Genomic DNA, 25,916 nt, shown 5'->3' on the forward strand with positions numbered 1-25,916 from the left:
TTATATATAATATATATAATATTATATATAAAATATATAATATTATATATATAAATATATATATAATATTATATATATATATTTATATAATATATATATATATATATATATATTATATATATATATATATATATATATATATATATATATATATATAGTATATATATATATATATATATATATATATATATATATATATATATATATATATATATATATATATATATATATATATATATATATATATATATATATATATAATATATATATTTATATATATATATATATATATATATATATATATATATATATATATATATATATATATAATTTTTTTAACTACTTAAAACTTGCGAATATACAACATTCTTTGATGTCCCATTGTCTGTGATATAAATCGATTGTCAGGTTTACCGACTTTTGAACAAGCAACATAAAATTGTCCATGGGAAAAATAAATCCGTATTCAGATCTATAACTGATTGTTCTAATGATTGCACTTGAGCTTTGTTGATGTGATTGCTAATCGAACATTCCTTGTGTCCCCGTCGTCATTTATATATCCGCCTGTGCCCCCGGCATCCCTTGTAGTTGTGTCCCTGTGTCCCGGTCGTCATTTATATTCCCAGTATCCCGGTCGTCATTTGTGTCCCAGTGTCCCTGTCTGTAATTTCTCTTTGAGCGTCCCAGTCGTCATTTATATTCCCTGTGTTCGGTGTCCCGGTCGTCATTTGTGTCCCAGCCTGTAATTTATCTTTGAGTGTCCCGGTCGTCATTTATATCTCCCGTCGTTATTTGTGTCCCAGTGTCCCAGTCTGCAATTTCTCTTTGAGTGTCCGGTTGTCATTTATATTCCCTGTGGTCCCGGTTTTTAGTTTGTTTTTCGCCTTTATTTTTCAGTTTTTTTCTTCTTTTAGTTTTTTTTTTCTTTTTCAGTTTTTAGTTTTTTTTTAGTTTTTTTATTAGTGTTTGTTTTTTTTTTCTTTTTTGTAGTTTTTATCTTTTTTAGTTTTTTTTTAGTTTTTTCTTTTTTAGTTTTTAGTCTTTTTACCTTTTTTTAGTTCTTTTTAGTTTTTTAGCTTTTTTAGTTTTTTTAGAATTATCTTTAGTTTTTTTGTAGTTTTTACCTTTTTTATTTTTTTTTCTTCTTTTGTATTTATGCTAAAGCCAAGGTTCGAGCCTGGAACCTCTCGGACCTGGAACCTGGAACATAACGCTTTACCAACTCAGCTACTTCGGCTTGAATACATTCGTTTTTGAATTGGTATATCTATCTTCTATCTTATATATAAAAATAAGTTGTCTGTCTGTGTGTCTGTCTGTCTGTCAGGTGACGTCATGTTTCTGTGTTGACTGACGTCATGAAGTTAGTTGTCGTCATTTTTGCTTTGACGGTGATACAACATTAACAGCTTTTTTTTTCGCTTTGCAAAAATGATTCTTTTGCAAAAAAACTGCTGTATACTGAAGTGCCTTCGTATTACACGTGGAATACTAAAAATAAAGTACTTGAACATCGAAAACAGGGTAAGTCAGTCGACGGCCAACCTACCATCTTCAAAGATACCACGATAGGAAGACTCTACACCGTTCACCCCAATCAACATGAATGCTTCTTTCTACGCCTGCTTTTGGTGAATGTACCCGGTCCGACATCCTTTGAGTATTTGAGAACTGTAAACGGTACTATACATGACACTTACCGTAGTGCATGCCAAGCTCTGAATTTATTGGAGAAGGACCAACACTGGGATAACTGCATCAATGACGCGTGCGAAACGTCAACCCCAAGTCAAATTCGTGCATTGTTTGGCATCATTTTAACAACTTGCTCTCCATCAGCTCCTACAGAGTTATGGGGAAAATATAAGTCAAAAATGTCCGAAGATATACTCCATCGAAGACGTCAGATATGACTTTTGATTTTACATCAGAAATTTATTACTACACTTTAGTTATTATAGAAGATTTGTGCGTACGTATGGCAAACAAACCTCTTCAGGATTTGGGAATGCCTTCACCTAACCGTATCGCTGCTGTTTTGACATGTGTAGAATTGGATCGTGAACAAAGTTACAGTACGAGTGATCTATTGTCGTATGTACAAAATAACATTTCCAAGTTAACGTCGGAACGAAAAGACATTTATGATAAGATAATGCATTGTGTCGATAACAACGTTGGAGAAATTTTCTTTTTGGATGCGCCAGGAGGTACTGGTAAAACATTTGTGATAAAACTGATTCTGGCATCAATTCGATCAAAAAATGATATAGCGTTGGCAATTGCGTCGTCCGGAATAGCCGCAACATTGCTGCCTGGTGGAAGAACTGCTCATTCCGCTTTGAAATTGCCGCTGAATTTGCATTCTCCAGAAACTCCCACGTGCAATATTTCCAAATCATCTGGGATGGGTAAAGTATTGCAGCAATGCAAACTTATTATTTGGGATGAGTGCACAATGGCACACAAAAAATCGCTCGAGGCTCTGGATCAATGCTTGAAAGATTTGAGAGGGAAGTCGAAACCCTTTGGCAGCACATTAATATTGCTTGTGGGAGATTTCAGGCAAACATTACCTATAATACCTAGATCAACTCCTGCAGACGAAATGAATGCTTGCCTGAAAAATTCTAATTTATGGGCACACGTAAAAATATTAAAATTAACTACAAATATGCGTGTCCGATTGCAAAACGAAGACTCTGGTCAAACATTTTCAGATCAATTGGTGACAATTGGAAACGGAAAGCTCCCAGTAGACTCAATTTCGGGACGTATACAACTACCTGCTGATTTCTGTAATTTAGTGACGTCCAAAAATGAATTGATTGAAAAAGTATTTCCGAATATTCTAAAAAATTATAAAAATAATAAATGGCTAAGTGAAAGAGCGATTCTCGCACCCAAAACTATAGACGTCCACGAAATCAACAATATTGTTTTTACCAAGATTCGAGACCAGGCAGTCCTTTACAAGTCAGTCGACACAGTTTTGGAACCAAATGAAGCGGTTAATTATCCGTCTGAATTTTTAAATTCCATAGATCTTTCAGGGTTTCCACCACACGTGCTACAACTAAAAATAGGCGTACCAATAATACTTTTAAGAAATATAAACCCACCAAAGCTTTGCAATGGCACTCGACTTGCCGTAAAAAAAAAACAATGGAAAACCTAATAGAGGCCACAATCTTGACAGGGCCTTTTGAGGGTGAGGCTGTTCTTATTCCTGGCATTCCCATGATTCCAACGGATCTGCCTTTTCAATTTAAAAGATTACAATTCCCAATTCGATTAGCATTTGCAATCACCATTAACAAAGCTCAAGGTCAATCATTAGAAAAATGTGGTATAGATCTTAGTACTGATTGTTTTTCCCATGGACAATTGTACGTTGCATGTTCGAGGGTCGGTAAACCTGACAATCTATTTATATGCAGCGACAATTGGACAGCAAAGAATGTTGTATATTCGCAAGTTCTACGCAGTTAATTTGTATTGTATCTATCTATCTATCTATCTATATAAAAACGAGTTGTGTGTATGCATGTTTGTTTGTTTGTAAAAAGAGCGTTTGCATATGATGTCATTATTAGTACATACGGCTTTGTATATGCAGAGACAATGGGAAAGCCAAGAATGTTGTATATTCGCAATTTTTACGTAGCTTAACTCCTGCAGACGAAATGAATGCTTGCCTAAAAAATTCTAATTTATGGGCAGACGTAAAAATATTAAAATTAACTACAAATATGCGTGTCCAATTGCAAAACGATGACTCTGGTCAAACAGTAGACTCAATTTCAGGACATATACAACTACCTGCTGATTTCTGTAATTTAGTGACGTCCAAAAATGAATTGATTGAAAAAGTATTTCCGAATATTCTAAAAAATTATAAAAATAATAAATGGCTAAGTAAAAGAGCGATTCTCACACCCAAAAATAAAGACGTCCACGAAATCAACAATATTGTTTTGACCAAGATTCGAGACCAGGCAGTCCTTTACAAGTCAGTCGACACAGTTTTGGAACCAAATGAAGCGGTTAATTATCCATCTGAATTTTTAAATTCCATAGATCCTTCAGGGTTTCCACCACACGTGCTACAACTAAAAATAGGCGTACCAATAATACTTTTAAGAAATATCAACCCACCAAAGCTTTGCAATGGCACGCGACTTGCCGTAAAAAAAACAATGGAAAACCTAATAGAGGCCACAATCTTGACAGGTCCTTATGAGGGTGAGGCTGTTCTTATTCCTCTCATTCCCATGATTCCAACGGATCTGCTTTTTCAATTTAAAAGATTGCAATTCCCAATTCGATTAGTATTTGCAATCACCATTAACAAAGCTCAAGGTCAATCATTAGAAAAATGTGGTATAGATCTTAATACTGATTGTTTTTCCCATGGACAATTGTACGTTGCATGTTCGAGGGTCAGTAAACCTGACAATGTATTTATATGCAGCGACAATTGGACAGCGAAGAATGTTGTATATTCGCAAGTTTTACGCAGTTAATTTGTATTGTATCTATCTATCTATCTATCTATATAAAAACGAGTTGTGTGGATGCATGTTTGTTTGTTTGTAAAGAGAGCGTTTGCATATGACGTCATTATTAGTACATACGGCTTTGTATATGCACAGACAATGGGAAAGCCAAGAATGTTGTTTATTCGCAATTTTTACGTAGTTTGAAACACATATATAAATCTATCTATATTCACAGGTGGGACACAGGGACACAACTACAATGGCGCATAACTAATATGGCGCGTAACGACTTACGTGCGCGGGGGGGGCTTGGGGGGGGGCGCGAAGCGCCCCACCAACTAGGCGTTGGGGTGGCGCGAAGCGCCACCCCAACAGCTAGTATATATATAAAAATAAGTTGTCTGTCTGTGGATCAGGTGACGTCATGTTTCTGTGTCGACTGACGTCATGTTTGTCGACTGACGTCATTAGAAGGATTGAGCTGTATGCGTCATGAAGTTGTTTGTCGACTGACGTCATGTTTGTCAACTGATGAAATTACATACCGGGACACCGGGACACAAATGATGACCGGGACACAGGGAATATAAATGACGACCGGGAACCTCAAAGAGAAATTACAGACTGGGACACCCGGACACAAATTACGACCGGGACACAGGGAATATAAATGACGACCGGGACATAGGGACACAACTACAACGGGGACTCCGGGGGTACATGCGGGATATATAAATGACGACCGGGCCACAGGGATTGTTCGAATAGAAATTACAGACCGGGACACAAATGACGACCGGGACACCGGGACACAGGGAATATAAATGACGACCGGAACACTCAAAGAGAAATTACAAACTGGGATACCGGGACATAAATGACGACCGGGACACAGGGAATATAAATGACGACCTCGACACAGGGACACATCATTAAAATAATGAGGTATAGATCTGAATACGGATTGTTTTTCCCATGGACAATTATATGTTGCATGTTCAAGAGTTAGTAAACCTGACAATCTATTTATATGCACAGACAATGGGACAGCGAAGAATGTGGTATATTCGCATGTTTTACGTAGTTAAAAACACACACACACACACACACACACATATATATATATATATATATATATATATATATATATATATATATATATATATATATATATATATATATATATATATATATATCTTTCTCTATTCACAGGTGGGACACAGGGACACAACTATAATGGCGCGTAACTAATATGGTGTGTGACGACTTACGCGCGCGGGGGGGGCTTGGGGGGGTTGCGCGAAGCGCCCCACCAACTAGGTACCAACTAGCTACACCAACAGCTAGTGATGAAATAATTCAGACGTCATATAATGACGTCACTCGACAGACAGACAGACAGACAACTTATTTTTATATATATAACTAGCTGTTGGGGTGGCGCAGCAATTTCGGATAGACATGAAAAGCCGCCTATCGACTTCTGCAGTATCAAAAACCTCAAATTAAGTTTAAAAGCCTTTACTACAGGCTTATTTGCTCTCCAGTAAAGTGAAATTTCTGGACTTTCTGAACCCAGTTTTCCGAAACTGGGTTTTTGGATATACGTCTCTTTCTTTATAAACGGCTGATCTCTCCTATCCCCTTTCCTTTATTCCAGAAATTACCTAGCATTGCTAGGTCTAATATATTCTTCACCTCATTTGGCCACGAATCCTTCCTCCTAACTTGAAGCATCATTAAAAATGATTGTTTTAATAGCCTATTATCTTCTATCGATGACACCCTTTCCCAATATTTAACCATAGTAATGAACCTACTCTGTCTCATATAATTTATTCCTATATCCCCTGTCAGCACTAACCAATTTAAACGTATTATCAACGCCTATTATATACTTAAAAAGCCTCAACTGCATTTTTCCTAAATTTAACCAATTATTAAATCCCCAAAACTCCGCCCCATAATGCAAAGCCGACCTAACCCTAGCATTAAAAATATACTTCAGTAGTCCAAAATCCAAAATTTCCTTAATTCTGCTTTTACTTAACATTGCCAGAAGTCTATTTCCCCTACATTCTACTATCTTGAGATGTTTCTTCCAATTCCCACCTGACGAAACCCTACAACCTAAGTACTGAAACTCATTTACATGCTCTATTGTAAACTGACGCTTCATATGTAAACTGGCGCTTCGAATCAATCTATTCTCCACTTCTCCTAAAAAACAATTACCACCGACTTCTTTACGTTTAGTACTAGTGTCTTATTCCTAAAATACGAATATGCTAGATCTAGCAGTTGTTGCAAATGTTCTTTACTTTTCACTGCTAATACTATGTCATCCGCAAAAAGTAATGCCATAACAATAGCACTTGGCTTAATTATTGGGGCACCTCTGCCTATCAAATAATTTTGAAAATTATTAATATACAATGAAAACAGCCTTAGGGAAATTGTACATCCCTGCTTAACACCAAGTCTGCTCCTAATAACCCTAGAGAAATAGCCTACCCGTACTACAATCTTAACTATATTATACATAGATTCCATAATATTAACAAATACACTTGGTAGCCATAGGGATAACAACGACTTTATCATAAACTTCTAACTACTCCGTTAAACGCCCTTTGAAATCTAAAAGTATAATCAATAGCCTGCCTTCGTCTCTCCTAACTTGTTTCCAAATCATCCCTAATGCAAAAAAAAATCTGATCTAGAGGACTATAGCCTTTTCTGAACCCTGCCTGTGAATCTGATAAATTTCTATATTTGTCATCTAATTATCTATCCTAAGACATAATATCTTAGCAAAAACCTAACTATGCACATGAATTAAGCCTATACGTCTATGATTCCCATGGTCTAATCTATCCTCCTTGTTAAATAATGGCACTAGAATAGACATAGCCCAAGACAAGGACCGTTCTGAACTGTTCAATATACCGGAAAACATCCCTACTATACAGGCAGCAGCCATACCCATCCCCACTTCAAAAGCGCGGTAGGTATTCCATCTATACCTGGAGCAGACCCAACTCTCATTCCTTTCATTGTCTCCAAAACTTTACTTACCGGAGCAACCAAACGTAATCATATTCTTTCATTGGCCTATCAACTACATCACGTACTGCAGATACCAGATCTACACTCAAACTAGTTCCTCCTTGGTCCCTAATCACTTCATTTTCTCTTTCCTCTAAATATGCAGGCCAAGAATCTACTGCTGAAATACCATCATAAACCTCTGCTCCTCCTGTAGAATTTTTAACTTTACGCCAAAAGGTCCTAATATCTCCTTCTCTATCACCTTTTTTCAGTTGCTCTCCTGTCTTAATTTCATGCTTTTTTTTCGTAATCTTTAACAAGTTCTTATACTTATTCCGACTCAGCTTATAATCAAATTAAATCTAGTATTTTCCCTACTAGCTATAATATCACTCGCTTTCCACAGTGCCTTTAAAACTCCCAGGCGTTTTCTTTCAGAATCATCATCGAAATATCCAGTCTTAATATCATTCTTAACTATGCAATTTAAATTTGAGCCTACCTCGTATACAACATCATGAACTAATGCTAACGACTCCTCTATTTTTCCATCACCTAGTAAAATATTCTTCACTCGTCATTATACTCTGAAAAAGTTTCTCTTTCTCTCCTGTTACTTTAAAGGCCTTTCTAATCCCTAAATCCTCAATTTCCCTCCGTTTTTTCATCCTATCACTATTAGCTGCAAGTTTCTTTCGAAGTAACCCACTCAAAAGTAGCCCTAATAGGCGAGTCATCTGAACTTACCACTGCCATCACCTCTAAATCTGCACAAAGACGCTAAAGAGGAACATCCACCCAAAATATAGTCAATAACGCTTAGAGAAGCCCAAAGTGAGGTTTCCCACACCTCCATCTTTTCCAACTCTTCCATTCAAATAACAAAAAATTTTTCACCACAAAAATCAAAAATTTTACTTCCCCAATTGTTCTTTCATCTACTATGGTCCTTACTTCCCTCGGAGGAGATGGATTACTAAGTCATCCCAAACCTCCCAAGCAGCTTCATCCGTACAGGCATGAGAAGGGGAAATTTTCAGTGGCAAATGCTAAGAAGAGTCACGATGTTTTAAGAGCAGAGGAACAGGATGGTCGGCATCAATCTTCATAAGCTGAACAACAATTAGAAGCCATTGAGTGTTTAACAAGAGTTGGATGAATTTTAAAAGATTTTTTTTTTATGGAAATTAGGTAGTATATTAAAAAATTACTGTTGCGACATCCCACTGTAAACTTTTTTTTTTTTTTTTTTTTTTTTTTTTTTTTTTTTTTTTAGATGCACAATTTACTTTATTTCAACCAATCTTTTACACTGAAATTTGCTGGTTGTATTTACAATGCAGTTCCGCCTTTCATTTAGCCAGCACAGCCAATATGTCATAATAAAAGAAAAATATCTCAAACAATCAGATTAAAAAAAACTAAACAAAATCCTCTACAATTTACTGACGGGCATTGACAATTTGAACAAAATCTGGCATGGGAGACGCGCCACCGACGAGAAAACCGTCAATATCTCTCTCTCTGGCAAGTTCACGACGGTTATCAGCAGTTACGGAGCCACCATAAATAATTCGTGTTTTCCGAGCCACATCTGCAGAGACGTTATCGTTTAGCCATTCGCAAAGCTTGACGTGGATCTCTTGAGCCTGAGCTGGAGACGCTGTTTTACCAGTACCGATTGCCCAAACCGGCTCATAGGCAATGACCACATTTTACCATTCATCAGGCTTGATATTATCAGCAATTGCTTTCAGCTGACAGAAAACAACCTCCTCTGTCTTTCCACTTTCCTTCTCTTCGAGTTTTCACCAATGCATGGGATCACCTTCAACCCAGCTTCAAGGGCATGGCCAACCTTGGCCCCAATTAGCTCATCAGATTCCCCAAACACATTTCTTCCCTCAGAATGACCTATGATGGCCCACTCAACTCCAACATCTTTGATCATTGCAGGACTAGTCTCTCCAGTAAATGCTCCTTTAGGAACCTTGTAGCAATTTTGTGCTGCCACACCAACTGATAAGGGTAAATTTTTTCTAACATGTTCCAAATAAATAGTAGGAGGAGCACATACAACCTCTGTGCTTGGGTCAAGATTTCCAGCAGTTAGGAAATTTATTATGTTTCCAATTTCCTGCTTCTTTCCATTTAACTTCCAGTTTCCACCGACAAAGAAATTCCTTGGTGCAGACAACATTTCTAACAAGAATTTCTACTAAGCTTCAAACTTTTGGTTTTCTTTTTTAAAGTTTTTGAATTGCTTTAACCCATTGTCAAAATATATTCAAATATTTTTGCAATAACCAGATTTTATTCTTTAAACAATTTAATACTAAACCTGGTTTTAGTCGATTTCGAAAAAGCATTTGACTTAGTTGACCAAAATATCCTAATTCTCTTACTACATGATAACTTTGAAATTGACCCACTTTTAGAAATATGGTTATATCGTTCCTTTCAAACAGATCCTAAGTTGTAAAATACAAAAATACTTACTCTAACCCCCTCCCTAGGTACTGTGGAATACCTCAAGGAACCTTATTGGGACCACTCTTATTCCTTGTCATCATTAACGATATTGGCAAGGAATTCCCCCAAATAAGGAAATATGTGGATGACCTGTCGATCCTTGAAGTATATCATAGGAATATTAACAGTGACCCCATTGAAATCCTAACCCAATGTTCAGATGAATCTAATAATTTAAACATGACAGTAAATCCCACTAAATCACAGATAATGACGATCAACTTCTTGAAATCTACTACTGTTTTTTGAGACCCGATCCCACGCGAAATGCTAGTGAAACATGTTAAGCTTCTTGGTGTCAAAATTAAATAAAAAAATAAGTTTTTTTAACTGAAAGTAGGGAGCGACATTAAAACTTAAAACGAACAGAAATTACCCCGTATATGAAGGGGCTGCTCCTTCTTCAACGCCTTGCTCTTTGCACTAAAGTTTGACTCTTTCTCTCAACTCTACTTTTTAAAACAGTAAAAACTTTAGCGTAAAGAGCAGGGCGTTGAAGAAGAAGCAGCGAAATTTGCATATTTATTTATTTGGCTAAATGGCTTTCCCATAGTTTTGATCGAATGACTTTATGAAAAAAGGAGGGGAAGGAGGCCTGGTTGCTCTCCAATTTTTTGGGTACTTAAAAAGGCAACTAGAACTTTTAGTTTTTAAGAACGTTTTCATTAGTAAAAGATATACGTAACTTACGAATTAGCTTACGTAACAAACTTCTATGTTCGTATGTTTTTATTACGTATATGAGAAGGTTCGCCCACTCGTCAATACCTCGTCAATAACTCTTTGCATTAAAGCTTAAATTTTGTCCCCTGAATCACAAAGGCCGTAGAATAAATAGTTGAAATTACTAAAAATCCTTTAGCGTAAAGAGTGAGGTATTAGGAGGAGGTGAACCCCTTATATGCGTAATATTTTCTGTTCGTTTTAGGTTTTAATGCTACTCCATACTTACAGTTGAAAAAAAACTTTTCATATTTATTTTCTTATTGTTTTTTTTTTAAATAATGCTAGAAAATACTGCGCCCCCTTTATGGAAATCTTCTTCCCCCTTGACAAGTTCCTCCATGTAAAATTTCCCCCACATAGTCTCCTCTTCTCAACCCCCCTCCCAACCAAAAAATCCCCCTGAAAACGTCTCTACATTTCCTAATAACCATTAATATATGCAAACACTGGTCAAAATTTGAAACTTGCAACCCCCTCCCACGGGGGCTGTGGGGTAGTCAGTTGTTCCCAAAGACATACTGATAAAGATTTTTGACTATGCTGAATAAAATGGGTATCTCAGAATTTTGATCCGACTACTTTGGGAAAAAAATGAGCGTGGGAGGGGGCCTAGGTGCCCTCCGATTTTTTTAGTCACTTAAAAAGGGCACTAGAACTTTTCATTTCCGTTCGAATGAGCCCTCTCGAAAAATTTTAGGACCACTGGGTCGATACGATCACCCCTGGGAAAAAGAAAAAAAACAACAAAAAAACAAACAAATAAACACGCATCCGTGATTTGTCTTCTGGCAAAAATACAAAATTCCACATTTTTGTAGATAGGATCTTGGAACTTGTACAATAGGGTTCTCTGATACGCTGAATCTGATGGGGTGATTTTCAATAAGATTCTTTGACTTTTAGGGGGTGTTTCACCCTATTTTCTAAAATAGGGCAGATTTTCTCAGGCTCGTAACTTTTGATGGGTAAGACTAAACTTCATGAAACTTATATATTTAAAATCAGCATTAAAATGTGATTCTTCTGATATAACTATTGGTATCAAAATTCCGTTTTTTAGAGTTTTGGTTACTATTGACCCGGGTCGCTCCTTACTACAGTTTGTTACCACGAACTGTTTGACAATTTCTAATGATCTTAACTGGGACACACATGTTTCCAACATTGTTAAACAAGCAAATGTTTCACTATCCATTTTAAGCTGCTAAACAAATTTAAATGTCCTAAGGTACATTCCCTCTGTGTTTAATTATCCTTTATCATGCCGTTATTGGAATATGCATGTCCGGTCTGGCATTTGCAACTTCCAAATGAACTTAGTGACAAAATTGAGTCGGTCCAAAAGCGTTCTCTCAGGATCATTTACATTGAAGGCGAAATTCCATACTCCTTCCTCCTTAAAGCTGCACTCATTACCACCTTAAAAAAAGGAGGGAAAAAATGTGCCTGCTTTTCGCTAAATTAGTAATTTCCAATCCCCGTACTGAGGACTTACTCCCTGATTTTCACAATCCCACTAGACTCCGACTCCCCAGGTCAGCCTTCTTAGCAATCCCAACTTACTCTCCAATCCATGCTGTTACAGAGAGGTTTCGTAAAAGTTTTATCCCCTTTCTGGAACACATTAATAATAATCCGTGATTATGTAATTGCCGAATTCCCCTTTTCCTCTATTGCCGTTTTTTTATATATTTTTTTTTTACTGCAATGTTTTTGTAATTTAATTGTTAAGTTTACTACTTTGCCCTTTATCTTTGATGATTTTGCTTTTTTAATTTCTTTTTAATTTTAAGTGTTTGACTTAATGTACTGATTGGAATTTTTTTTTCTTAGCTTTTACTGGCATATAAATTTTGTCGATTACTGCCATTTGATATCGGCTCTCTTTTTGCTCTCCCTGTCCAATTTAGTCTGATGATTGGTGTTATAATGTTAGTATTGTCTCGAGATTATGTGTGTTAGAGGGTAGGCTGGAGTGGCATACCGATGATATTTCTCTAATACGAAACTCAGGCAAGAATAGTTGTGTTTGTTTCAGTGATATGATGTATTATTTTTGTTTCTATTTTGTTGTTGTTTGTATACTAGCTCTGCTCCCCATCAATGGAAAAATGTATGAAAATGTGTAATTTATTGCTATATTTAATAATGAACCTTGAACATAGTATTCCATTGGATTCAAAACGCACAAAAGCTACAGATGTGTGCAACCCGTAACATCCGTTGCAAAAGATACAAAAGAATTTTTTTGTCTATGATTCAGTCACGACCGACGATCGCCATAATGCCTATCCTGCGTTGAATAGTATTGTCAGAGAAGGGTGTATTTTTAAGCTTTTCGATCTTTTGTTTGCCAAATATACCTTCTGGATGGTAAAATCAAATATTTAGCAATGTTTTGAGGTATTCCTGCTTTAGCAACAAACAAAGCTACTAGATAACTGACAAGTAACGCTTTCTCATTTAGACCAGACAATAACAACATATAATTTCACACTGAGTTTGTTTTGTTAAATCTAATCCAATTGTGCAGGTTTTCTGAATTTGCTGGATGTTGCAACAGCTTTTAGAAGAAAAGAATACTAACAAAATTTCTGATGTCATTCACAATTTATTGTTGATATACAGAAGAGACGAACAATTTTTGTTACCTATTTTGTGCAAGTCATTTTCTTCAGCAGTCAGGAAATCTACCCCATGTCTATCAGAATTGGCTAAACATTCGTTAATGTCGAAAGCATCCACACTTTGCTTGCCAAGGTATTCTGTAAATGTAGCACATCTACACCATGAAAACAATTTTTGCACCTTAAAATACTTACAAAGCGCTGCCAAGTTGTTTTTCTAAGATTATTTAAGTATCTTCCACATAGTCAAATTTTAAACTCTTAAAATAAGTGTCCAACATGTTCCGGGAAAATTTCCCTCAAATTCTCATCCTGGAGTCTACCAAGCATAACTTCCTGGGAAGTAGTTACCCTTCCGAAATTCCAGCTTTAAATTAACCCACGACTCTGCTAGATGGTGGTCATTACATTTAATATCAATAACAATACTCCTAGTATCTTGTATTGATCCTTCCGGTCTCGGTTTACTATAACAAAATCAATAAGGCTAGCTGTCTTGGCATTACATGAATACCATATGAACTTATGAGCCATTTTATGACCAAACCCCGTATTGGCTGGATTGTTTGTGTTAATTTTGAGGACAAGTCAGCCAGCAATATCATGTAGATATCCTGGAATTTGGTCTTGTTACTTTCCATCAATGCAGTAATGTCAGCCAAATCCAGGTCAGTTAGCCGATTTGCTTATCCAATTTGGATGCTGAATCCAGTAAAATCACGGCGTGTAGAGTCAACGAAAATGACGAAAAGGAACAGAAAAATTACAGCCTTTTTTCACACTGGACATGATACAGAAATATCTAGTATTCTATTCCTTTGTCCCAACACAGCAATGTGTATTTTCACATAATGCAAGAATTAGGGCCACTATTACTAAGGGATTCCTTAATACCGCAGGATTTTCCATAGTGAATCTCGGGCGATGGAGTAGGAATCTTTCCCAAAGTCCCAAGAAAATCAGATTCAATTTTTTTGCCATGTACTTCATTTCTCAATCATCATCCATGGTGCGTTGATAACATCCGTCCAAGAAGAACGGGATGATTGGAAAATGCATCTGGGAATCCCGTAGATATTTATCGAGGACTATCTGATGTGCCGGAAAATATTATAAGAGAGGGGGTTACCCGCAAAAGATAGGAAACTGATTTTTTTTACAGCTGTCACATTTTTTCGCGTTTTATTTACTGAAATAGCTAAAGAGGGTACTTTTTGTCCAATCATCAGGTGCCTTTTCAGGCTTCCAGATACGAGCAATGAGTATAAAAGTGTTAAACCTTTTAACACTTTTAGTGTCAAACCCACAATGAAAAAAACCTCAAATATAGCAAATAAAAAAACAGCAAGTACAGATAAGGATGAATACTTGAATCTTGAGAGAAGTAAAATTAAGTTAAATATCATTCTAACTGGATAAAACAAAACTATACAAATACAGGAAAATGGCTACTGTCTCGAACAACGGGCTGATATTTTTAAACAACTACGACAAATAAGAAATAAATCACTATGATAATCAAGATCTACGTAAATACTAAAGATGTTAAACTAAATATTTAATATATATTAATTTGTATAAACTCTTTAATTAAATATTTGATCTTATATATTTAGCTGTATATCCCATCCAACTTCCCGAAATTTCCAACTTAATTATCTTTGTCAATAATTTGGTGGATGTAAGTTTTGACATTGAGACTAGAAGCAAAGAAAACTTACCACTGCATAATTTGGAATTAGCCTGAGCTAATCAGATCAGCAAGCTTAATAATGGACTTTTCTTATCTTTATATTGTTTCTTATGACTTGGTATTTTGCTCCCAATAAAACCTAGCTATTTAATATTTAAGATAAATAAAATCATAAATAATTTTATTAAGCTTGTTTTTAGGTATTGATTAAATAAAAAAAACAAGTTTTTCAACTGAAAGTAAGGAGTGACATCAAAACTTAAAACGCACAGAAATTACTTCGTATATGAAAGAGGCTGCTTCCTCATCAACGCCCCGCTCTTTACGCTAAAGTTTGACTCTTTCTCTCAATTCTTCTTTCTAAAACAGTAAAAAACTTTAGCGTAAAGAGCGGGGCGTTGATGAGGAAGCAGCCTCTTTCATATACGAAGTAATTTCTGTGCGTTTTAAGTTTTGATGTCACTCCTTACTTTCAGTTGAAAAAACTTGTTTTTTTTTATTTAATTTCTGAACGTTTTTGAATCAATGCATGTTTTGATTTTGGCTCTCCGCAGAGGAATAATCAAAACGAAATTTGCATTTTTTTTTTTTTGGCTCAATGGCTTTCTCATAATTTTGATCGAATGATTTTGAGAAAAAAAGAGCGGGGGACGAAGCCTAGTTGCCCCCCGATTTTTTGGTTAATTAAAAAGGCAACTAGAACTTTTAATTTTTTACGAATCTTTTTATTGGTAAAAGATTTACGTAACTTATAAATTAGCTTACGTAAAGAACTTTTGTATTCTCATGTTTTTATTACATATATGAGGGGATTCGCCCCATCGTCAGTACCTCGCTCTTTACACTAAAGCTTAAACTTTATCCTAATTCATTAAGAATGACCCCCTGAATCACAAAAGCCGTAGAATAAGTATTATTTCGGTAATTGAAATTACCGAAAATACTTTAGCGTAAAGAGCGAGGTATTAGAAGGAGGTGAGCCCCTCATATGGGTAATAATTTCTGTTTGTTTTAAGTTTTATTGCTGTTCCTTACTTCCAGCTGAAAAAGCTTTTTCACTTTTATTTTTTAATTGTTTTTTTTAAATAATGCTAGTAAATCCTGCTCTCCCTTCATGGAAATTTTCTTCTCCCATTACAAATTCTCGAAGGAAAGTTCCCCCAGCATATCCCCCTCTTCTCAACCCCTCCCCCAAACCAAAAAAATCCTCCTGAAAACGCCTGTATACTTCCCAATAACCATTACTATATGTAAGCACAGGTCAAAGTTTGTAAAGTGTTGCCCCTCCCACGGGGACTGTGGGGGAGTAAGTCGTCCCCAAAGACATAGTTATAAGGTTTTTCGACTACGCTGAATAAAATGGCTATCTCAGAATTTTGATCCGTTGACTTTGGGGAAATAATTAGTGTGGGAGGGGGCCTAGGTGCCCTCCAATTTTTTAGGTCACGTAAAATGGCACTAGAACTTTTTATTTCCGTTAGAAGGAGCCCTCTTGCAACATTCTAGGACAACTGGGTCGATACGATCACCCCTGGGAAAAAAAAAAAACAAAAATATATATATATATATATATATATATATATATATATATATATATATATATATATATATACATACATATATATATATATATATATATATATATATATATATATATATATATATATATATATATATATATATATACATATATATATATATATATATATATATATATATATATATATATATATACATATATATATATATATATATATATATATATATTTATATATATATTTATATATATATATATATATATATATATATATATATATATATATATATATATATATATATATATATATATATATATATATAATATATATATATATATATATATATATATATATATATATGTATATATATACTAGCTGTTGGGGTGACGCTTCGCGCCACCCCAACACCTAGTTGGTGGGGGCGCTTCGCCACATCCCCCAAGCCCCCCCGCGCGCGTAAGTCGTTACGCGCCATATTAGTTACGCGCCATTGTAGTTGTGTCCCTATGTCCAACCTGTGAATATATATATATATATATATATATATATATATATATATATATATATATATATATATATATATATAATATATATATATATATATATATATATATATATATATATATATATATATATATATATTATATATATATATATATATATATATATATATATATATATATTATATATATACATGCCCCCCCCCCCCGCGCGCGTAAGTCGTTACGCGCCATATTAGTTACGCGCCATTGTAGTTGTGTCCATGTGTCCCACCTGTGAATAGAGATAGATATAAATATATGTTTTTAACTATGTAAAACATGCGAATATACAACATTCTTCGCTGTCCCATTGTCTGTGCATATAAATAGATTGTCAGGTTTACTGACTCTTGAACATGCAACATATAATTGTCCATGGGGAAAAACAATCCGTATTCAGATCATTACCTCATTATTCTAATGATGTGTCCCTGTGTCCCGGTCGTCATTTATATTCCCTGTGTCCCGGTCGTCATTTGTATCCCGGTGTCCCAGTTTGTAATTTCTCTTTGAGTGTCCCGGTCGTCATTTATATTCCCTGTGTCCCGGTCGTCATTTGTGTCCCGGTGTCTATATATCCGGCCTGTGCCCCCGGCGTCTCCGTTGTAGTTGTGTCCCTGTGTCCCGGTCGTCATTTATATTCCCTGTGTCCCGGTCGTGATTTGTGTCCGGGTGTCCCAGTCTGTAATTTCTCTTTGAGGTTCCCGGTCGTCACTTATATTCCCTCTGTCTCGGTCGTCATTTGTGTCCCGGTTTGTAAATTCTCTTTGAGTGTTTTTTCTTTTTAGATTTTTTTTTAGTTTTTTTTACCTTTTTTCTTTTTTCAGTTTTCTTCTTCTTCTTTAATTTTTCAGCGTCACTATGAAGTACATATCGACGAACCTTTGTTTTTTTAACGTAAATCTGGTAGGCATTGATCACCTTATCCAAGTCAAAATCCCAAACCCAATCATCATCGCTATCATTTTCAGTTTTGATATGTTTTGACTCTCGCTGTCCAGGTGGATTTTCATCTAACTGCGCGGTTTTGCGTTCTTTAGCCGCAAGCCTGTTTTCTTGCTGTTCTTGTGATTCCTCGGAACGCTTTCTTTTCTTAATTTCTCTATCAGCAGCAAGTTTTTTGGCATAAACTCTTTGAGCAGCTTCCTCGGCTGTTGCCATTGTAGGTTCTTCAGTCATTTTACAATTAAACATTTTTCCATGAACAAATGTCTTAAATACCGTTAATGACGTCACCCGTCATAGCAAAAAATGACGACAACTAACTTCATGACGTCAGTCGACAAAGAAACATGACGTCACCTGATCCACAGACAGACAGACAACTTATTTTTATATAGATAGACTAGCTGTTGGGGTGGCGCTTCGCGCCACCCCAACACCTAGTTGGTGGGGCGCTTCGCCCCCCCCCAAGCCCCCCCCGCGCGCGTAAGTCGTTACGCGCCATATTAGTTACGCGCCATTGTAGTTGTGTCCCTGTGTCCCAGCTGTGAATAGAGATAGATATAAATATATGTTTTTAACTACGTAAAACATGCGAATATACAACATTCTTCGCTATCCCATTGTCTGTGCATATAAATAGATTGTCAGGTTTACTGACTCTTGAACATGCAACATATAATTGTCCATGGGAAAAACAATCCGTATTCAGATCTATACCTCATTATTCTAATGATGTGTCCCTGTGTCCCGGTCGTCATTTATATTCCCTGTGTCCGGTCGTCATTTGTGTCCCGGTGTCCCAGTTTGTAATTTCTATTCGAACAATCCCTGTGTCCCGGTCGTCTTTTATATTCCCTGTGTCCTGGTGTCCCGGTCTGTAATTTCTATTCGAACAATCCCTGTGTCCCGGTCGTCATTTATATATCCTGCCTGTGCCCCTGGCGTCCCCGTTGTAGTTGTGTCCCTGTTGTCCCGGTCGTCATTTATATTCCCTGTGTCCCGGTCGTGATTTGTGTCCGGGTGTCCCAGTCTGTAATTTCTCTTTGAGGTTCCCTGTCGTCATTTATATTCCCTCTGTCTCGGTCGTCATTTGTGTCCCGGTCTGTAATTTCTCTTTGAGTGTTTTTTCTTTTAGTTTTTTTTTAGTTTTTTTACCTTTTTTCTTTTTTCAGTTTTCTTTTTCTTCTTTATTTTCAGCGTCACTATGAAGTACATATCGACGAATATATATATATATATATATATATATATATATATATATACATATATATATATATATATATATATATATATATATATATATATATATATATATATATATATATATATATATATATATATATATATATATATATATATATATATATATATATATATATATATATATATATATACAAGCCCCCCCGCGCGCGTAAGTCGTTACGCGTCATATTAGTTACTCACCATTGTAGTTGTGTCCCTGTGTCCCACCTGTGAATAGAGATAGATATAAATATATGTTTTTAACTACGTAAAACATGCGAATATACAACATTCTTCGCTGTCCCATTGTCTGTGCATATAAATAGATTGTCAGGTTTACTGACTCTTGAACATGCAACATATAATTGTCCATGGGAAAAACAATCCGTATTCAGATCATTACCTCATTATTCTAATGATGTGTCCCTGTGTCCCGGTCGTCATTTATATTCCCTGTGTCCCGGTCGTCATTTGTGTCCCGGTGTCCCAGTTTGTAATTTCTCTTTGAGTGTCCCGGTCGTCATTTATATTCTCTGTGTCCCGGTCGTCATTTGTTTCCCGGTGTCTATATATCCGGCCTGTGCCCCCGGCGTCCCTGTTGTAGTTGTGTCCCTGTGTCCCGATCGTCATTTATTTCCCTGTGTCCCGGTCGTGATTTGTGTCCGGTGTCCCAGTCTGTAATTTCTCTTTGAGGTTCCCGGTCGTCACTTATATTCCCTCTGTCTCGGTCGTCATTTGTGTCCCGGTCTGTAAATTCTCTTTGAGTGTTTTTCTTTTAGTTTTTTTTTAGTTTTTTTACCTTATTTCTTTTTTCAGTTTTCTTCTTCTTCTTTATTTTTCAGCGTCACTATGAAGTACATATCGACGAACCTTTATTTTTTTAACGTAAATCTGGTAGGCATTGATGACCTTATCCAAGTCAAAATACCAAACCAAATCATCATCGCTATCATTTTCAGTTTTGATATGTTTTGACTCTCGCTGTCCAGGTGGATTTTCATCTAACCGCGCGGTTTTGCGTTCTTTAGCCGCAAGCCTGTTTTCTTGCTGTTTTTGTGATTCCTCGGAACGCTTTCTTTTCTTAATTTCTCTATCAGCAGCAAGTTTTTCGGCATAAACTCTTTGAGCAGCTTCCTCGGCTGTTGCCATTGTAGGTTCTTCAGTCATTTTACAATTAAACATTTTTCCGTGAACAAATGTCTTAGATACCGTTAATGACGTCACCGTCATAGCAAAAATGACGACAACTAACTTCATGACGTCAGTCGACAAAGAAACACGACGTCACCTGATCCACAGACAGACAGACAACTTATTTTTATATAGATAGACTAGCTGTTGGGGTGGCGCTTCGCGCCACCGCAACACCTAGTTGGTGGGGCGCTCCGCGCCACCCCCCAAGCCCCCCCCGCGCGCGTAAGTCGTTACGCGCCATATTAGTTAAGGCGCCATTGTAGTTGTGTCCCTGTGTCCCACCTGTGAATAGAGATAGATATAAATATATGTTTTTAACTACGTAAAACATGCGAATATACAACATTCTTCGCTATCCCATTGTCTGTGCATATAAATAGATTGTCAGGTTTACTGACTCTTGAACATGCAACATATAATTGTCCATGGGAAAAACAATCCGTATTCAGATCTATACCTCATTATTCTAATGATGTGTCCCTGTGTCCCGGTCGTCATTTATATTCCCTGTGTCCCGGTCGTCATTTGTGTCCCGGTGTCCCAGTTTGTAATTTCTCTTTGATTGTCCCGGTCGTCTTTTATATTCCCTGTGTCCCGGTGTCCCGGTCGTCATTTGTGTTCCGGTGTCCCGGTCTGTAATTTCTATTCGAACAATCCCTGTGTCCCGGTCGTCATTTATATATCCCGCCTGTGCCCCCGGCGTCCCCGTTGTAGTTGTGTCCCTGAGTCCCGGTCGTCATTTATATTCCCTGTGTCCCGGTCGTGATTTGTGTCCGGGTGTCCCAGTCTGTAATTTCTCTTTGAGGTTCCCGGTCGTCACTTATATTCCCTCTGTCTCGGTCGTCATTTGTGTCCCGGTCTGTAATTTCTCTTTGAGTGTTTTTTCTTTTTAGTTTTTTTTTTAGTTTTTTACCTTTTACCTTTTTTCTTTTTTCAGTTTTCTTTTTCTTCTTTATTTTTCAGCGTCACTATGAAGTACATATCGACGAACCTTTGTTTTTTTTAACTTAAATCTGGTAGACATTGATGACCTTATCCAAGTCAAAATCCCAAACCCAATCATCATCGCTATCATTTTCAGTTTTGATATGTTTTGACTCTCGCTGTCCAGGTGGATTTTCATCTAACTGCGCGGTTTTGCGTTCTTTAGCCGCAAGCCTGTTTTCTTGCTGTTCTTGTGATTCCTCGGAACGCTTTCTTTTCTTACTTTCTCTATCAGCAGCAAGTTTTTTGGCATAAACTCTTTGAGCAGCTTCCTCGGCTGTTGCCATTGTAGGTTCTTCAGTCATTTTACAATTAAACATTTTTCCGTGAACAAATGTCTTAAATACCGTTAATGACGTCACCGTCAAAGCTAAAATGACGACAACTAATTTCATGACGTCAGTCAACACAGAAACATGACGTCACCTGATCCACAGACAGACAGACAACTTAATTTTATAAATATACTAGCTGTTGGGGTGGCGCTTCACGCCACCCCAACACCTAGTTGGTGGATGCGCTTCGCGCCCCCCCCCCCCCCCAAGCCCCCCCGCGCGCGTAAGTCGTTACGCGCCATATTAGTTACGCGCCATTGTAGTTGTGTCCCTATGTCCCACCTGTGAATATATATATATATATATATATATATATATATATATATATATATATATATATCTATATATATAAAAATAAGTTGTCTGTCTGTCTGTGGATGTGTGGATGGATGTGTCAGGTGACGTCACCTGAAAAAACTGGATTAGGTGACGTCAAAACTGAAAAAACTAAAAAAAGGCAAAAACTACAAAAAAAACTAAAAACTAATAAAAAAAATAAAACAGCTAAAAAACTAAAAAAACTATAAAGGTAAAAACCAATAAAAAACTAAAAAAAAACTGAAAAAAACTAAAAAAATGCAAAAACTACAAAAAAAAACTAAAAACTAATAAAAAAAGTAAAAAAGCTAAAAAACTAAAAAAACTAAAAAAACTAAAAAAAGGTAAAAAACTAAAAAAAATAAAAAATAAAAAAAAACTAAAAAAAAGGAAAAAACTGAAAAATAAGCTAAAATAAAGGTAAAAACCAATAAAAAACTAAAAAAAAAAAGGAAAAAACTAATAAATGACGACACTCAAAGAGAAAGCGACCAGGACAAAAGGAATGTTCGATTAGCAATCAACAAAGCACCGGGACACAGGGAGTATAAATGACGACCAGGACATAAGTAAAAAAAAAAAAAACTATCTATCTATCTATATATATAAAAATAAGTTGTCTGTCTGTGGATGGATGGATGGATGTGTCAGGTGACGTCACCTGAAAAAACTGGATTAGGTGACGTCAAAACTGAAAAAACTAAAAAAAAGGCAAAAACTACAAAAAAAACTAAAAACTAATAAAAAAAATAAAAAAGCTAAAAAACTAAAAAAACTATAAAGGTAAAAACCAATAAAAAACTAAAAAAAAACTGAAAAAACTAAAAAAAGGCAAAAACTACAAAAAAAAACTAAAAACTAATAAAAAAAGTAAAAAAGCTAAAAAACTAAAAAAACTAAAAAAACTAAAAAAAGGTAAAAAACTAAAAAAAATAAAAAATAAAAAAAAAACTAAAAAAAGGAAAAAACTGAAAAATAAGCTAAAATAAAGGTAAAAACCAATAAAAAACTAAAAAAAAAGGAAAAAAACTAATAAATGACGACACTCAAAGAGAAAGCGACCAGGACAAAAGGAATGTTCGATTAGCAATCACAAAGCACCGGGACACAGGGAGTATAAATGACGACCAGGACATAAGTAAAAAAAAAAAAAACTATCTATATATATAAAAATAAGTTGTCTGTGGATCTGTGGATCGTGGATCAGGTGACGTCACCTGAAAAAACTGGATCAGGTGACGTCAAAACTGAAAAAACTAAAAAAAAGGCAAAAACTACAAAAAAAACTAAAAACTAATAAAAAAAATAAAAAAGCTAAAAAACTAAAAAACTAAAAAAAGGCAAAAACTACAAAAAAAACTAAAAACTAATAAAAAAGCTAAAAAACTAAAAAAAACTAAAAAAAAGGCAAAAACTACAAAAAAAACTAAAAACTAATAAAAAAAATAAAAAAGCTAAAAAACTAAAAAAACTAAAAAAACTAAAAAAAGGTAAAAAACTAAAAAAACTAAAAACTAAAAAAAAACTAAAAAAGGTAAAAACTAAAAGAACTAAAAAAGAAAAAAATAAATGACGACACTCAAAGAGAAAGCGACCAGGACAAAAGGAATGTTCGATTAGCAATCAACAAAGCACCGGGACACAGGGAGTATAAATGACGACCAGGACACAAGTAAAAAAAAAAAATTAACAAAACTAAAAAGAAGGTAAAAACTACAAAAAAACTAAAAAGAAAAAAAAAACTAAAAACTAATAAAAAAACTAAAAAATCTAAAAATCTAAATAAACTAAAAAAGAAAAAAAAAGGAAAAAAATAAAGGAGAAAAACAAAACTAAAAAACGAATGTATATACAGACCGGTACACCGGGATACAAATGACGACCGGGACACAGGGAATATAAATAACGACCGGGACAGGGACACAACTACAACGGGGACACCGGGGGGAAACAGGGGGATATAAATGACGACCGGGACAAAAAAACTAAAAGAAATAAAAACTAAAAACTGATAAAAAAAACTAAAAAATCTAAAAATCTAAATAAGCTAAAAAAGAAAAAAAAAGGAAAAAAATAAAGGAGAAAAACAAACTAAAAAACGAATGTATATACAGACCGGGACACCGGGATACAAATGATGACCGGGACCCGGGACACAGGGAATATAAATGACGACCGGGACACAGGGACACAACTACAACGGGGACACCGGGGGAAACAGGGGGATGTAAATGACGACCGGGACACCGGGACAGGGAATGGTCGATTAGCAATCACCATCAACAAAGCTCAAGGGCAATCATTAGAATCATGAGGTATAGATCTGAATACAGATTGTTTTCCCATGGACCATTATATGTTGCATGTTCAAGAGTCGGTAAACCTGACAATCTATTTATATGCAAAGACAATGGGACAGCAAAGAATGTTGTATATTCGCAAGTTTTACGTAGTTAAAACCATATATTTATATATATATATCTATATTCACAGGTGGGACATAGGGACACAACTACAATGGCGCGTAACTATTATGGCGCGTAACGACTTACGCGCGCGGGGGGGGCTTGGGGGGGGGCGCGAAGCGCCCCCACCAACTAGGTGTTGGGGTGGCGCGAAGCGCCACCCCAACAGCTAGTATATATATATATATATATATATATATATATATATATATATATATATATATATATATATATATATATATATATATATATATATATATATATATATATATATATATATATATGTTTTTAACTACGTAAAACTTGCGAATATACAACATTCTTTGCTGTCCCATTGTCTGTGCATATAAATAGATTGTCAGGTTTACCGACTCTTGAACATGCAACATATAATGGTCAATGGGAAAAACAATCCGTATTCAGATCTATACCTCATGATTCTAATGATTGCCCTTGAGCTTTGTTGATGGTGATTGCTAATCGACCATTCCCTGAGTCGCCATCGTCATTTATATATCCCCCTGTGCACCCCGGCGTCCCCCTTTGTAGTTATGTCCCTGTGTCCCGGTCGTCATTATATTCCCTGTGTCCCGGTCGTCATTTGTGTCCCGGTGTCCCAATCTCTGATTTCTCTTTGAGTATCCCGGGCGTCATTTATATTCCTTGTGTCCCGGTCGTCATTTATATCCCCCTGTGCCCCCGGCGTCCCCGTTGTAGTTGTGTCATTTATATTCCCTGTGTCCCGGTCGTCATCCCGGTATACATTCGTTTTTGAATTGGTATATGATGAAATAAATTTTTAATTTTTTTCCCTTTTTTTCCTTTTAGTTTTTTTTATTGGTTTTGACCTTTTTTTAGGTTTTTTAGTTTTTTTCTTTTTTCTTTTTAGTTTTTTGAAGTTTTTATCTTTTTAGTTTTTTTATTTTTATTTATATTTTTTTAGTTTTCTTTTTCTCCTTTATTTTTCAGTTTTTTTCCTTTTTTTAGTTTTTTTTTCTTTTTAGTTCTTTTAGTTTTTACCTTTTTTAGTTTTTTTTAGTTTTTTAGATGAAAATTTTTTTAGTTTTATTCCTTTTTTCTTTTCAGTTTTTTATTGGTTTTTACCTTTTTTTAGCTTTTTTAGTTTTTTTTTCGTTTTTTCTTTTTACTTTTTTTTTTAGTTTTTATCTTTTTTATTTTTTTTATTTTTATTCTTAATTTTTTTTTTATTAGTCTTTAG

The 25,916-nt window shown here is 35.5% G+C and overlaps 1 pseudogene; it reads right to left on the bottom strand.

Moving 5' to 3' along the window:
* Window positions 1-5,812: 5,812 nt before the first annotated feature.
* Window positions 5,813-9,756, bottom strand: LOC136037568 (triosephosphate isomerase-like; annotated as a pseudogene).
* Between the last annotated feature and the right edge of the window lie 16,160 nt (window positions 9,757-25,916).

This window comes from Artemia franciscana, chromosome 17 (assembly GCF_032884065.1).
Source record: "Artemia franciscana chromosome 17, ASM3288406v1, whole genome shotgun sequence".
In the NCBI taxonomy this organism is placed as follows: Eukaryota; Metazoa; Arthropoda; class Branchiopoda; order Anostraca; family Artemiidae; genus Artemia; species Artemia franciscana.